At 37.4% G+C, this 14,251-nt stretch overlaps 1 long non-coding RNA gene and 1 pseudogene across 2 annotated transcripts; both read right to left on the reverse strand.

Annotated features, from left to right (window-relative positions):
- Positions 1-7,151: 7,151 nt before the first annotated feature.
- Positions 7,152-11,718, reverse strand: LOC108270853 (uncharacterized). Of its 2 annotated transcripts, none has more exons than XR_001813751.3 (4): positions 11,686-11,718; positions 11,414-11,550; positions 7,995-8,074; positions 7,152-7,487 (listed from the first exon to the last, which is right to left on the reverse strand). It is a non-coding gene; the product is annotated as an uncharacterized LOC108270853 (long non-coding RNA). The 2 variants fall into 2 exon arrangements; XR_001813750.3 differs by lacking the exon at positions 7,152-7,487 and adding an exon at positions 7,680-7,910.
- A 1,774-nt stretch (positions 11,719-13,492) lies between these two features.
- LOC124628605 (uncharacterized) lies at positions 13,493-13,611 on the reverse strand (annotated as a pseudogene).
- Between the last annotated feature and the right edge of the window lie 640 nt (positions 13,612-14,251).

Here is a 14,251-nt window from a genome sequence, read left to right on the forward strand (position 1 = left end):
AAATCCTGACTGATACATTTCATGAATGTTATTCCTATCTAAGTACGAGCATAACTGCTTTGCTACAACCTTTTCTAAAATCTTAGAGATGAAGGGGAGATTTGATATTGGTCTATAGTTGGACAATTGAGACGGGTCAAGATCAGGTTTTTTAATCAAGGGTTTAATAACTGCTAATTTAAGTGATTTAGGTACATAGCCAGTGCTTAGGGAAGAATTGATTATATTTAGAAGTGGTTCAATTACTCCTGGACAAATCTGTTTAAACAAACATGTAGGTACGGGATCTAGTATGCAAGTTGATGAATTGGCTGAAGAGATTAATGTAGCTAGTTCGGTCTCTCTAAGCGGAGCAAAACACTCTAAACATTGATCTGATATCGCTACATTGCCATGTAATGGGTTTGTTACAGTACTGTCTGGTTTTAATTTAATGGCCTGTATTTCAAGTCTAATATTTTCAACCTTATCATTGGAAAATCTCATGAAATCTTCACTGCTATGTAATGATTGAGTGTTTCTCTCTGTAGTGGTTTTATTCCTAGTTAATTTTGCTACTGTGTTGAAAAGGAATCTAGAATTGTTTTTGTTGTCTCCTATTAAGGTGGAGAAATAGATTTTTCTAGCATCGCCAAGAGATTTCCTATATTTCAGTAGGCTCTCCTTTCATGCTGTTTGAAATATCACCAGTTTGGTTTGACGCCATTTACGTTCTAATTGTCGAGTTGTCTGTTTTAAGGTTCGCGTTTAATCGTTATACCAGGGTGCTAATTTTTTCTCTCTAATTATTTTCCTTTTGAGTGGAGCCACTCTATCTAGCGGGTAGCGGAGTGTTGACTCCAAGCTTTCAGTTGCCTGATCGAGTTCTGTGTGATATGACGGTGATCCAAATCTAATTGATGTTTCTGCAAGGTTATTTATGAAGCTCGGTGCAGTAACTGTTGTGTAGCTTTGCTCCTAGCGCCTTCTCAATCGCTCTATAGCGTTTTGAGCGGATAAAGAGCACAAGTGTGTAAGGGGACACGGGATGAATGGGAATTAGTTTTGTTATTGCACTTTTGATGAAAAGTGTCTTTCTAGACATAAAATGTCACTTTTTTCACCTTATCATACTTTTTCATCAACTTTTGCATTTTAATGTAAACAATCATATTTCGTAATATTTTGGGTCAGAAACATTTCATAGTACTATATTATGTATAAATATGTGAAAAGAATCAAATTGGAGTAGGTCGGGCAACTGATTATATGAGTTTGTTAGAAAAACCACTTTCAATTCAATTCAATTCAATTAAATTTTATTTGTATAGCGCTTTTTACAATAGACATTGTCTCAAAGCAGCTTTACAGAAATATCAACATGGTATACAGATATTAAAGGTGCGAATTTATCCCAACTGAGCAAGCCGCTGAGTAGCGACGGTGGCAAGGAAAAACTCCCTAAGATGTTTTAAGAGGAAGAAACCTTGAGAGGAACCCGACTCAGAAGGGAACCCATCCTCATCTGGGTAACAACAGATAGTGTGAAAAAGTTCATTATGTATTTATTAAGTCTGTATGGCGTTAGGAGCAGCCGTAGTCCCAGCAGTCTGGAATTAAAGAAGATTTGAGCTCCATCCAGAGGCAGAAAGGATCTGGATCTCTAGTACCTCCATAAATTCGTGGGGGGCTCGGCGAAAGGAGAGAGGAGAGAAAAGATAATTATGACTGCGAAGTAGTAGAACAGAATCTAGTCAGGGTAGGCTTGAGTAAACAAATGCGTTTTAAGCTTAGACTTAAACACTGAGACTGTGTCTGAGTCCCGAACACTAATAGGAAGACTGTTCCATAACTGTGGGGCTCTATAAGAGAAAGCTCTTCCCCCTGCTGTAGCCTTCACTATTCGAGGTACCGTCAAATAGCCTGAATCTTTTGATCTAAGTAGGCGTGGAGGATCATAGAAAACCAAAAGGTCGCTTAGATATTGTGGCGCGAGACCATTTAGTGCTTTATAGGTTAATAAAAGTATTTTATAGTTAATGCGAGATTTTACTGGGAGCCAGTGCAGTATTGATAATATCGGTGTGATATGGTCGTATCTTCTGGTTCTAGTTAGGACTCTAGCAGCTGCATTCTGGACTAACTGGAGCTTATTTATATTCCTACTGGAACATCCAGACAGTATGGCATTACAGTAATCTAATCTAGAGGTGACGAATGCATGAACTAGTATTTCCGCAAAATGTAGTGACAATATGTTTCTTATTTTAGAAATATTTCTGAGATGAAAGAAGGCTATCCTAGTAATATTATCTACATGAGAATCAAATGATAGGCTGGAGTCAATAATCACTCCAAGGTCTTTAACTGCTGTACATGATGAAACAGAAAGACCATCCAGAGTAACCATGTGATCAGAAAGAATACTTCTAGCTACACGTGGGCCTAATAAAAGTATTTCTGTTTTATCAGAATTAAGTAGAAGGAAGTTAATTAACATCCCATGTCTAATATCCTTTACACAATCCTCAACTTTACTAAGCTTCTGTCTGTCCTCTGGCTTCGCTGAAACATACAACTGTGTATCATCAGCATAACAGTGGAAGCTAATTCCATGTTTACGAATAATTTGACCTAGGGGTAGCATATATAAAGTAAAGAGCAGTGGGCCTAAAACAGAACCCTGTGGAACTCCAAAAGTAACCTCAGTACGCATGGAGAAATCACCATTTACATCTACGAACTGTTAACGATCGGTCAGATAAGACCTGAGCCAGGAGAGGACTGTTCCCTTAATACCAACAACATTTTCTAATCTGTCAAGGAGAATAGTGTGATCTATAGTATCAAATGCTGCACTAAGGTCGAGTAACACAAGCAGCGAGACACAACCCTGATCGTAAGTCAGTAGAAGGTCATTTACTACTTTAACTAACGCTGTCTCTGTGCTATGATGAGGTCTAAATCCTGACTGATACATTTCATGAATGTTATTCCTATCTAAGTACGAGCATAACTGCTTTGCTACAACCTTTTCTAAAATCTTAGAGATGAAGGGGAGATTTGATATTGGTCTATAGTTGGACAATTGAGACGGGTCAAGATCAGGTTTTTTAATCAAGGGTTTAATAACTGCTAATTTAAGTGATTTAGGTACATAGCCAGTGCTTAGGGAAGAATTGATTATATTTAGAAGTGGTTCAATTACTCCTGGACAAATCTGTTTAAACAAACATGTAGGTACGGGATCTAGTATGCAAGTTGATGAATTGGCTGAAGAGATTAATGTAGCTAGTTCGGTCTCTCTAAGCGGAGCAAAACACTCTAAACATTGATCTGATATCGCTACATTGCCATGTAATGGGTTTGTTACAGTACTGTCTGGTTTTAATTTAATGGCCTATATTTCAAGTCTAATATTTTCAACCTTATCATTGGAAAATTTCATGAAATCTTCACTGCTATGTAATGATTGAGTGTTTCTCTCTGTAGTGGTTTTATTCCTAGTTAATTTTGCTACTGTGTTGAAAAGGAATCTAGAATTGTTTTTGTTGTCTCCTATTAAGGTGGAGAAATAGATTTTTCTAGCATCGCCAAGAGATTTCCTATATTTCAGTAGGCTCTCCTTTCATGCTGTTTGAAATATCACCAGTTTGGTTTGACGCCATTTACGTTCTAATTGTCGAGTTGTCTGTTTTAAGGTTCGCGTTTAATCGTTATACCAGGGTGCTAATTTTTTCTCTCTAATTATTTTCCTTTTGAGTGGAGCCACTCTATCTAGCGGGTAGCGGAGTGTTGACTCCAAGCTTTCAGTTGCCTGATCGAGTTCTGTGTGATATGACGGTGATCCAAATCTAATTGATGTTTCTGCAAGGTTATTTATGAAGCTCGGTGCAGTAACTGTTGTGTAGCTTTGCTCCTAGCGCCTTCTCAATCGCTCTATAGCGTTTTGAGCGGATAAAGAGCACAAGTGTGTAAGGGGACACGGGATGAATGGGAATTAGTTTTATTATTGCACTTTTGATGAAAAGTGTCTTTCTAGACATAAAATGTCACTTTTTTCACCTTATCATACTTTTTCATCAACTTTTGCATTTTAATGTAAACAATCATATTTCGTAATATTTTGGGTCAGAAACATTTCATAGTACTATATTATGTCTAATTATGTGAAAAAAATCAAATTGGAGTAGGTCGGGCAACTGATTATATGAGTTTGTTCGAAAAACCACTTTCCTTTGCTCCTAGCGCCTTCTCGTTGGCTGTATAGCGTTTAGAGCGGATAAAGAGCACAAGTGTGTAAGGAGACACAGGATGAATGCGAACTACTTTTGTTATTGTACTTTTGATGAAAACTGACTTTCTAGACATAAAATGTCACTTTTTTCACCTTATCATACTTTTTCATCAACTTTTGCATTTTAATGTAAACAATCATATTTCGTAATATTTTGGGTCAGAAACATTTCATAGTACTATATTATGTCTAATTATGTGAAAAAAATCAAATTGGAGTAGGTCGGGCAACTGATTATATGAGTTTGTTAGAAAAACCACTTTCAATTCAATTCAATTCAATTCAATTTTATTTGTATAGCGCTTTTTACAATAGACATTGTCTCAAAGCAGCTTTACAGAAATATCAACATGGTATACAGATATTAAAGGTGTGAATTTATCCCAACTGAGCAAGCCGCTGAGTAGCGACGGTGGCAAGGAAAAACTCCCTAAGATGTTTTAAGAGGAAGAAACCTTGAGAGGAACCCGACTCAGAAGGGAACCCATCCTCATCTGGGTAACAACAGATAGTGTGAAAAAGTTCATTATGGATTTATATGAAGTCTGTATGGCGTTAGGAGCAGCCGTATTCCCAGCAGTCTGGAATTAAAGAAGATTTGAGCTCCATCCAGAGGCAGAAAGGATCTGGATCTCTAGTATCTCCATAAATTCGTGGGGGGCTCGGCGAAAGGAGAGAGGAGAGAAAAGATAATTATGACTGCGAAGTAGTAGAACAGAATCTAGTCAGGGTAGGCTTGAGTAAACAAGTATGTTTTAAGCTTAGACTTAAACACTGAGACTGTGTCTGAGTCCCGAACACTAATAGGAAGACTGTTCCATAACTGTGGGGCTCTATAAGAGAAAGCTCTTCCCCCTGCTGTAGCCTTCACTATTCGAGGTACCGTCAAATAGCCTGAATCTTTTGACCTAAGTAGGCGTGGAGGATCATAGAAAACCAAAAGGTCGCTTAGATATTGTGGCGCGAGACCATTTAGTGCTTTATAGGTTAATAAAAGTATTTTATAGTTAATGCGAGATTTTACTGGGAGCCAGTGCAGTATTGATAATATCGGTGTGATATGGTCGTATCTTCTGGTTCTAGTTAGGACTCTAGCAGCTGCATTCTGGACTAACTGGAGCTTATTTATATTCCTACTGGAACATCCAGACAGTATGGCATTACAGTAATCTAATCTAGAGGTGACGAATGCATGAACTAGTATTTCCGCAAAATGTAGTGACAATATGTTTCTTATTTTAGAAATATTTCTGAGATGAAAGAAGGCTATCCTAGTAATATTATCTACATGAGAATCAAATGATAGGCTGGAGTCAATAATCACTCCAAGGTCTTTAACTGCTGTACATGATGAAACAGAAAGACCATCCAGAGTAACCATGTGATCAGAAAGAATACTTCTAGCTACACGTGGGCCTAATAAAAGTATTTCTGTTTTATCAGAATTAAGTAGAAGGAAGTTAATTAACATCCCACGTCTAATATCCTTTACACAATCCTCAACTTTACTAAGCTTCTGTCTGTCCTCTGGCTTCGCTGAAACATACAACTGTGTATCATCAGCATAACAGTGGAAGCTAATTCCATGTTTACGAATAATTTGACCTAGGGGTAGCATATATAAAGTAAAGAGCAGTGGGCCTAAAACAGAACCCTGTGGAACTCCAAAAGTAACCTCAGTACGCATGGAGAAATCACCATTTACATCTACGAACTGTTAACGATCGGTCAGATAAGACCTGAGCCAGGAGAGGACTGTTCCCTTAATACCAACAACATTTTCTAATCTGTCAAGGAGAATAGTGTGATCTATAGTATCAAAAGCTGCACTAAGGTCGAGTAACACAAGCAGCGAGACACAACCCTGATCGTAAGTCAGTAGAAGGTCATTTACTACTTTAACTAACGCTGTCTCTGTGCTATGATGAGGTCTAAATCCTGACTGATACATTTCATGAATGTTATTCCTATCTAAGTACGAGCATAACTGCTTCGCTACAACCTTTTCTAAAATCTTAGAGATGAAGGGGAGATTTGATATTGGTCATTTTAATGTAAACAATCATATTTCGTATTATTTCAGGTCAGAAACATTTCATAGTACTATATTATGTCTAAATATTTTGCCACACGACAAATGTGAACAAGTTTTGCTAGCGCACATCTGAATGAAAAGTGAGTTTCTACTGTTCAAATGTCACTTTTTTCACCTAATCATACATAATTATCAAGTTAGAGATTTTAATTTAAACAATCATATTTCGTACGACTGAAACACATCACGACACGATGATATGTTTCACATATTTTTGTCTCAACATGAGTTTATTCACTTTTTTATGTCTCAATTGGATTCCTCTTTGCTCTCTCTCTCTCTCCCTCCCCGTTTCACTCACAGGTCGCTCCACCCTAATTCACCGTGCTGACGTCCTTCACCAGGATTTGAGTGGAGAAGATTGGGCGTCGTTCAAAAAGGCAGAAGACCGATGTGTTGGGAGGAATGCAGATGTGGTGTTTATCTGTGATTGTGTGCATGCTATTGATGTTTGAGTGAGATCGCTTACTTGTCGTATTGTGTGTGGGTGAAAGAAGTGAGTGGTAGAATCTAGTGTTGTCCCATTCCCCCGTTTTGTTTTGTGTTGTGGCTGAGTGTTCACTTCTATTGTAAATATCTTCCATTGTAAATATTTATTTTCTACTAATTACGAAAGTGTTAGGGGTTGGGTGCCATTTATTTTTGGGTGTATCTTTTGTTCGCTGTTTTTGCCTCAGTTAGGGAGTCAGGTAAGACTCACTCTCCTTAACAAAAAAATACCATTAAAATTGATTTTAATGAATTAAAATTGATACGAGACAAGATAGTGACTGCTCTGTTTATTATTTTGGCCTTGCCCAGCCCTGAATTGATTTGCTTTCTTCGTGATTGTTTTGGATTGTTTCTTTTTTCTTTTCTTGTAGTCATTAAATTTGTAAGATTTCAAAGATTTGAAAGACGTGTGTCAACCTCATTTTTGTTTTTGCTTATACTTTGTTACACCTCGACCCTAGACATAACAGGTAACATAGTTCAGACTTGAAACTGATATGTGTGTGACGGAAGAGAAGGCGTTCAGTGTCCATCATTCAGAGGAAGTTGCAAGGAGCTGTGTTTCCTCTGAGAACTGCTGAGATGAGAGTGTGTACATCACCTCTGTGTAAACCTCAGCACCATCTGCAGGAGGAAAAGTTTACACACACATTCAGCTTTAACCTTTAGTTTAAAAAAAAAAAAAACACTGTAGTGCTTTGAAATAATAATTAAAAAAAAACATTTAATATAAAAGAAAGTTTTGTTTACACCAGCAGTTGTTTACAGTGCCATTTTATTTATTTTATTATGACGAGTGGATTTAATACACGGCTATACATTTATACATGGCTATTAGATGTTTAGATATAAAACCAGGATTTAATTATACGCTGTTCAGCTGAACACAATACATTTCATACTCTCAGTATTCTGCTTCCTTAAAAAAACCAAAAATACCTTCAGTCATGTCATAATTATCAACACAACCTATTTTAGACCCTGTCCAGGGTGTACCCCACCTTGTGCCCAATGCTCCCTGGGATAGGCTCCAGGGTCCCCGTGACCCTGAAAAGGATAAGCGGTACAGAAGATGGATGGATCAGTTTTAGCACACTAAATTTTTGCTAAAAGATGAAGTTAAAGACTTACTGACACGCAGAGACAGAAGCTCATCAGTTCAGTCAGTAAAAGATACACACCGGTGACTGACAGCAGCAGGACAAACAATCCTGAATAAAATCAAACGTGAAAATTAAAACAGACTCTGTTAATATTTTTAAAATATTGGATAATTAGATTATTAACAGTTCCTGACTGTTGGATGGGGCTCTTATAATAAAATACTGAGAGATGAGGTGGTGTGATGAAGTGCAATTACTGTTCACACTCTGACGTTTATATACGTTCATTTGCTTGTATATTTCTCATTTGTAAGTCGCTTTGGATAAAAGCGTCTGCTAAGTGAATAAATGTAAATGTAAATATAACAGCACACCTCCAAGTGACCCAAGCAACTAGCCAGCAATTACATTATTTATTAATGATGGACAGCTGGTACTTTTTTCTATTTATAGTGTCATTTAGTGTCGTGGAATGTCTGCAAGACAAGCTAGCAAAAATACGTTAGCAGAAACTTTCTGCATGTTATATTAAGAACTTTTGGTTCCTATAGCATGCAGTCAGTCAGGTTCTGTGGGTGTTTTAAGAAGTTTTTTGCGGTTGTAGGAACATTAACACTAATGCTGCCATAGTGTGAGAAGCATTCAAGGAAGATTATAAGGCCAAACTTTACGTCACGTCTTTCTGAACATTCTGAACATTATTAAACATTCGTATGTGTTCTGTTAGCTGGGTAAATCCCTGAATCCTCAAAGTATCACAGAACAACACAGGTTACCTTGGTTTTAAAGAACATTTCAGAACAGTTAGCAATCAACAAAATGTTAAGTTTGCAAATGATGAAAAGAAATACAACGCAGGTTCTTTTATATACTTTCACATTGTCAGTATGGGGTATTGTTTCTAGAATTTTGAGGAAAACAATGAATTTAATCCATTTGGGAATAAGGCTATAACATAACAAAATGTGGAAAAAGTGAAGTGCTGTGAATACTTTCCGGATGCACTGTAGATACATGTTATTAGATACATGATATTAGATACATGATACATGATTTTAGATACATGATATTAGATAGATGATAAAAGATATTAGATACATATTAGCTACATTATATTAGACACATGATAAATGATACATGATATTAGATATATGATATTAGATACCTGATATTAGATACATGGTTTTAGATACATAGTACATGATATTAGATACATGATACTAGATACATGGTTTTAGATACATGGTACATTATATTAGATACATGATATTAGATACATGACACATGATATTAAATACATGATACATGATATAAGATACATGATACAATGATATGAGATCCATGATATTAGAAACCTGATATATGATATGAGATACATGACATTAGATACATGAAATTACTTTAAACTTTTAGCTGCCTTCAGTGCAGCCTTAATTGGTAACCACGCCTTCCCCTCCCCCTCCCCTGCAAACCTTTAGCTACCTTCAGTGCAGCCTTAATTGGTAGACACGCCCCCCAGCAATTGCGCTGCACGTGCATCTTGACCTAAAATAGATGACTTCAGCAGCGGCCTGGAGAGGTTCAGGAGAAGGCTGGAGTGGCTGAGATTTCATCATAATCGATGCAGAAACTGATTTTCACAAACCTTTACAGTGCAGGTAAGATTTTATGATCCTCACTTATGGGTATTTTCATAAACATTTTGCTTTTTTTTCGGGGTCGGGTGCGGGTGGGGGTTGTTTTAGTGATCGCGCTATGCATATGGACAGAAGCTATCGGTATATGGGAGACTCACAGAACTTTCGAGATAGGTTATAGTAAAGTTTAACAACAAATTGACCGAGTATAATTAAGACAAGTCAGGGGACGGCATTTGTTCCTTTACATAGGCTTCTATGAAAAAATTAACAAGTGACCAAATTATATATTGTCATTTATACCGAATATATATGTATGTAATTTTTTATGAGGTATATCATTATATTTAAGGTTTTAATTGTCATGTAAAAAGATGAATGAGGGACTAAAACATTATCGTATAGTGGTACTGTATAGCCTTTTTGTTGCCTGTGACTGGAATTATTTTGTTTAAACTGATAATGATGTAATATAATTTTATAATGATGTAATATAATGTTCTCTTTGGTGTCCAGGAAACGATGGAAGAAAGTTCAACACAGGTAAGTGCCTTTACAAAATCTTTTGAGCAGTTGTTAGTAATTGTAATAAAATTTTAAGGAGTACATTTTGCAAATGAAACAACATAATGTGGTAATAGAAATTAATTCCACATCTGGAATCATTATAATTTAAGGATAAGATAATAACTGATTCTTAGATCCAGTGTGATTGTTTGTAGAAAGTACTTAAACTGAAGTAATGCTGATAGATTAGATACTCATGTCTGTTAGGACAGCTACATGTATGTAGGCTACAGTGGAGAAGTTCTATTTTACAAGTGGTGGGGATACAAGTTCTCAGAATGGTAGATGGTTGCAACTGTACAGTTTCATGGCGTCCCTGCACATTAATAGAGTTATAGACTAGGTTCAGTCTCCATGATGAATTAATACTTCAAATAGAAGACTAATTGTATTTTAGTTACAGTTCAGACATACAACCTCAGGTATCTGGACAATTCCATAGGCTCTGTACTTTAGCACATTCAATTTGGCATTAAATAATAGAGATTATATTAAATTCTATATGTAAGAACGTGAAGGAATTAAAGTTTTATTAAATGCTTTGAAAGATGTCACCAGGATTCTGTCTGTATCCTTCATTCTTTATTCATCTCAGTTTATTTTATTGACATTTTACGTTGATTTCCTGTGAGTCACTGAGTTACTGATAGTTATTGAGTTATTTATAGTTTGCTTATATTAGTTTTATTTTATGCTAATCTTACTCTGAATCTTTTTTTTTTTTTTTTAAATAAGAATAAAAACATTGACTATGTTTACATGGACAGCAGTAATCTAACTATTGACCTTATTCTGAGAAAGACAATATTCTGATTAAGGTGTTTATATGAGTCGTTTTTAGAATACTCCTTTCATGTTCCCGTTTTACATGTTATAGAACATAGAGCGATTAACAGCACACGTCATTACGTCACCGCGCCACGCCGTCCGACGTCCCTCCAGAATTTCGCATCAACATACAGTTGGTCTTCATTAGGGTACCGTATACAGTTTGGGGTGTTTTTATTTTTAATTTTCATGAACGCTTCAAGTGCAGTTGATTATTTGTCATGCTGTACATGCTAATAGACGACTGCTTGAAGCCGTGGGCTGCGTCCGAAACCGCGTACTTACCGTCTATATAGTAGCTGAGATACATGTATTTCACCTACTAACAGGAGGCCATTTTGGTGTTAGTCTTGGACAAATCTTTATTCAGGATGGTCTATGAAGGGGGTGCGTGTGCGTGTGTGTGTTGACGTACGATCGTGCGGTGAGGGTTTCAATCATCTGCGGGGTTGCAGGAGCCATGCTGGGGGTTTCTCAATTGGTGGGAATCCCGTTCTGCTGTCGGGCAATGCTGGTGTTGCAACCAGGGATCTTCACTCGCGTCGGAATCGTCTGGAGAAAAATACACACCAGCGATTAGCAAACATGCACTTGTTGAACTCGTGAAAACACACAACAGAGACTTGTGTACATGCACTGAGAGCCTTCTCTCCGGTTGTGAGCGGAATATCGCCCTTTTATACTCACCCCTCGCCTGCTGGATGGTGGAATTCTTCCGCGTGACGCACCATTCAGTGTGTGTGTGTGTGTGTGTGTCGGTGGCCCCGCCCCGCCGCTACGTGTTCTCTGGCCGGCCAGAACATTGGTGGTGCTGAAGCGGAGCTGTCTCTTCAGCACCACCGCGGCAGTCGCGGGAGGAGCGATCTTTGTCTATTGTGCGCCGGCCGACGGCCTGTTGCCACAGTATTAATATGATATGATATAATGTAATATAATATAAGCAAGAGAGAGAGATAAAACATTATATTATACTTATATGCGCAGTTTGCTTGGCTATTAGCTACACCCAGAGAAACATTTTTCCATCCATCCATCCACCTTCTACCGCTTACTTCTTCTTCAGGGTCGCGGGGGAACCTGGAGCCTATCCCAGGGAGCATCGGGCATTTTTATTTTATCCAAATAAAAATTGTCCGTAGTGTGTGAATGGGTGTGTGAGTGTGTATGTGATTGTGCCCTGCGATGGACTGGCACCCTGTCCAGGGTGTACCCCACCTTGTGCCCCATGCTCCCTGGGATAGGCTCCAGGTTCCTCATAACCCTGAAATGGAGTAAGCGGTAGAAGATGGATGGATTAAAAGTATTCAAAAATTCCATTAAAAACATATTACAACATAAATATTTTTCACATTAAAATATATCAGAATGTGCACCTTTTTTTCTTTTTCTTTTTTTTTTTTTTTTACAATAAATCCTCACTTTATAAACATTTATTATTTACATCCATTGTAATATAGGTTTAAAACACAGTCAGCCCATAACAAATAAATAACACTTCTATTCCTGTTATGTTAAAATTACCCTTGCTGTCCTGGCACTTTCCATTGTAAATCATTAAAAACCTTACATACGTCTGGCGTAAAAACATTATTATAATCATCCATTTTATCTTCTTGTTTGAAATAAAAAAACATTCTGCATATCTTTCCACTTTTCTTTTAAACACACGTTCTACATCCATTATTTTTTTTTCTCTTTTTGCCACAACTCTTCTCTCCCATATTGCACTTTTCATCAACATCACAAGCAGATTGATCAGTTTTTTGTTTTTACACTTTTTATCCAATCCTAACATCACCACCCTTAGCGGTTAGCACGTTCGCCTCACACCGCCAGGGTCGGGGGTTCGATTCCCGCAGCTCTGTGTGTGCAGAGTTTGCATGTTCTCCCCGTGCTGCAGGGGTTTCCTCCGGGTGCTCCGGTTTCCTCCCCCAGTCCAAACACATGCATGGTAGGCTGATTGGCATGTCTAAAGTCTCCGTAGTGTATGAATGGGTGTGTGAATGTGTGTGTGTGATTGTGTGCCCTGTGATGGACTGGCACCCTGTCCAGGGTGTACCCCGCCTTGTGCCCAATGCTCCCTGGGATAGACTCCAGGTTCCTCCGCGACCCTGAAAAGGAGTAAGCGGATGGATGGAACATCACCACCTTATTCCATTCCATGTCTTTCTCATTTTGTTCCCCTCTCAGATTTTCAATTATTCTCTTACATTTCGCATTAAAATCTTTCAATTCTTTTGCAGTGTAAAAACAAATATAAAACCCCTTATTCATCACCATTACATACTTTACATGTTTCACTTTGCTTCATTCCTATTTTGTTCAGTATGACATCTGTAAATATCAATTTATGTCTGATAAAATACTCCAGGTTCTCTCATTTTGTTTCTATGATCGTCCCTTTCATATTGCTCCATATACTTTCTTCTTTAAGATCTTTGAATTTCTGTTGCCAGTACTCATTAACAATGTATTTTCTAAAATCTAGATGAAAAGCTTACAGCACCTAGTATTCCCAATCAGCCTCCCAAACAAGTACTAACCTGGCCCAACTTTGCTTTGCTTCCGAGATCAGATGAGCTCGGCCTTTGTCAGAGTTGTATGGCTGTAAGCAATAACTGCTATCAAATGGCGCCTATTTAAATAGTGTAAGCAAACTTTGAATTGATTTGATTGATTGACTGATTGATTGGGTCCCTTTCAAAACTGTATCCAATCTTTATCCCAAATGTTGTGCTGAGATAATTAAAACACATATTCTAATGAAATGCTTACAGCACCTAGTATTCCCATTCAGTCTCCCAATCAAGTACTAACCAGGCCCAACCTTGCTTTGCTTTTGAGATCAGGCTTTGTTAGGGTGGTATGGCCGTAAGCAATAACTGCCATCAAATGGTGCCTATTTAAATAGTGTAAGCAAACTTTGAATTGTTTGGCTGCTTGCTTGCTTGATTGATTGATTGGGTCTCTTTCAAAACTGTATCCAATCTTTATCCCAAAATTATACCATTCATTCTAATTTCTAATTTCTGATATATCATTCTTTGATAATGATATATCAGAATGATGTACTTTTAGGAGAATCCTGCTGTTGGTATTTAAAAAAAAAGACACCCTTCCATCATTTTACTGCATTACATTTTATTGCATACACCAAATCTAATGACCAAAGTCACAAGCTTATTAAACCTATTTTTGGATTTTTTTTTCTTCTGTTGGCAGATAATTTTTTATCTTTCATTTTCAAATTAGC

This window comes from Ictalurus punctatus, chromosome 10, assembly GCF_001660625.3.
Source record: "Ictalurus punctatus breed USDA103 chromosome 10, Coco_2.0, whole genome shotgun sequence".
Lineage (NCBI taxonomy): Eukaryota > Metazoa > Chordata > Actinopteri > Siluriformes > Ictaluridae > Ictalurus > Ictalurus punctatus.